This window comes from Alosa pseudoharengus, unplaced genomic scaffold, assembly GCF_046254945.1.
Source record: "Alosa pseudoharengus isolate Yale_2024_CS ecotype anadromous, Long Island Sound unplaced genomic scaffold, YU_APseudo_1.1 YU_APseudo_1.1_scf_12, whole genome shotgun sequence".
Lineage (NCBI taxonomy): Eukaryota > Metazoa > Chordata > Actinopteri > Clupeiformes > Clupeidae > Alosa > Alosa pseudoharengus.
The window spans coordinates 11,823,030-11,825,925 of NW_027468587.1; positions in this window are offsets into that span (position 1 = coordinate 11,823,030).

The window sequence follows — 2,896 nt, forward strand, 5'->3', positions numbered from 1 at the left end:
AGATAGATAGATATACAGATACTTTATTAATCCCAAGGGAAATGGTATCTAGTAGCATATATGACACAGAACAAGAAAACTGTGTCCTCGGCCTGTCTCTCCATCTCCGACGCCGGACCAGGGCTATCTGTCTCTGCGCTGGCAGTGATAACATTTCTCAGCGCGGGCCAGCGAAGGTTAAAGGGAAGAGATAGCTCTTGTCATCGCCTGCCGCCGCCGCCGGAGGAAGCGACTCAAAATAGTCAAGAGAGAGGAAGCCTTGTGCTGATAGAGACCTCAAGCAGCTTCACGTCACAGCTCAACACGAACTGGTGTGACTGGGCAGGCGGACACACACACACACACACACACACACACACACACACACACACACACACACACACACACACACACACACACACACACACACACACGCACACACTTACATGGATGCTATCGGCATCAAAGCGTTGCGTGTGTTGCGTTCCCAGGCTCCTCAGTCTGAGAGTAATTATATGATTGACCCCATGTCTGCCAGACTCTCAGGGGCAAAAGGGTGCTGATGGACCAGCCTACTGTTTGTCAAAGACAAATCAAAACAGTGATCTGGTGATCTGTTACTGATTAGTACCACAATCCAGAATAAATTAGATTTGCTTTATCAGTATCTGTAAAAAAATCAATTTTCATTGGCTCTATCTTCAACATGTGTTTATGATATTGCGGTAAGATGTTATGCTTTGGTTATGGAGTTTTGGATTGGTACAACTAGAGGCTGTGGTGTGGTTAAGTTTGTCATTGAAGGACTTCGGGGGATCAAAATTGTCTAACGACTGGGTGGCTATGTGCCCACCTACTAGTTTCAGTGGACACGACTCGACTGGCCGTACTATGCTACTTGTCTTTATTTAGGCCCTGGGTTAGATGCCTGGGGCAAGGAATGACCGATATTATATTGGTGGTATGGGCCTTCCCTGATGTAACAAGCTTTATTTAGGTAATCTGCAGGGGGCTGAGGTAATGTGGTCAAATTAGGCCCTGCTGCTGTGGTGTTATGGGAGAGCTAATATGTGGTGTGTGTATGTATGTGTGTGTGTGTGTATGTGTGTGTGTGTGTGAGAGAGAGAGAGAGAGAGAGAGAGAGAGAGAGAGAGAGAGAGAGAGAGAGAGAGAGAGAAAGTTCCAGGCATTCCTGGGAGTTGAGAGAACAAGAGGGAGCAGACGAGGAGGCGTTTCCAGACGCGAGCTTCAAACGTGAGGGTGTAGATGTGAGAGTGCAGACGTGTCTGAAGGTCTTATCACGTCTGCACATCACACGAGTCCGAGGGTGATGAAACTCCCACATTTAACACACTTCAAGGCTTATAACGATCCTTCATTGAGCGTGTCCTGTTATCTTTGTCTCTTGCAGTTGGAGTCTCTTTAGTAAAACTGTAATCATAACCAGTATGGCGACTCTTATTTATGATCAGTAAAACAGTGTGACCATCTGGGTGAAATGCACAGATATCATCAAGTGCATTTCTGCTATATACTGTAGTCACTGTTTGCAAGTATGTTGTGTTTTAAAAAGATACTTATTAAGCAAAACTCTTAATGCCACAATGTGTCATGTGCATTGTTGTTAATGCAGCAATACACATTTCAATAAATATACTGTATTTGTTTGTATGTGTGTTTACAAAATACCTGAATACCTGAATATTTGTGTGTGTGTGTGTGTGTGTGTGTGTGTGTGTGTGTGTGTGTGTGTGTGTGTGTGTGTTCAAATGTATGTATACAGTTACTATGTATGCATGTATGTGTGTGGGCAAGGCTTTATGCATATATCTACTATAAGTATATTTTAATAAACATTTTAATAAACATCCTACTATAAGTATATTTAGTGCATGAGTGACGGGTGGACCATGTAATCTTATGGAGACACCTAGCTGGTAATTGGTGCTCAATTTAGTGTCAGCTGTGCTGATGAATGTGGTTTAATTAACCTCTGATCTCACACACATACATTCCCTACAGCAATGAGAGAGAGGACAGAGAAGGCTGGTTGATCTCTCCCTGAACAAGAACCTTAAGAACCCCGTGAGAACTGCTAATTTACTAAACACTTGAGAGGTTAAGTAGGTAGGGAAAGAAAATAACACATTCTATTTCAGATAATGCATTTATTTCAAACAAATCACCCAACAAATATGCCACTCCCATATGTATTGTCAGGATGTCAACTTATTATGCATGGGCATCCCCATCCAGCCAGTGAGACGCTACCATCTGTCCTTAGCAACCATAACGGACAGTTTAAGTTACCGCCAATGTTTTGCTGCTGCTCGAAATAAGCCTCATTGACTTTGTGATCATCTGTGAGTTCTGTAGCAGTCTGTCTCCATGATGGCTGGGTGTGTGTGTGTGTGTGTGCGTGTGCGTGTGTGTGTGTGTGTGTGTGCGTGTGTGTGTGTGTGTGTGTGTGTGTGTGTGTGTGTGTGTGCGTGTGCGTGTGTGTGTGTGTGTGTGTGTGTGTGTGTGTGTGGGGGGGGGGGGGGTCCTTTTAGAGGGATAACAAAACAAAACAGTGCAAAGAGAAGAAAAGAAAAACAACTCACTCCTGTGTCTTCTGTACAGAGGTTACAAAGGACAGGCCTGTAAAAAGGATTTGGGTTGACGGGTGAAGTATAACAGACTGAGCCGGGATACAGAGCACGTGTGTGTGTGTGTGTGTGTGTGTGTGTGTGTGTGTGTGTGTGTGTGTGTGTGTGTGTTTGTGTGTCTGGGATTGGGGGAGGGGTCACTGACATTAATAACAGGCTGTAAATTCTACCAAACACTGACTTCATTACATGGCTATTACTGACAGAGAGCACGTCTGCCCTGCACGTGTGTCTCATCGCCATAGATCTTGAGCAGATCTTAGCACTAT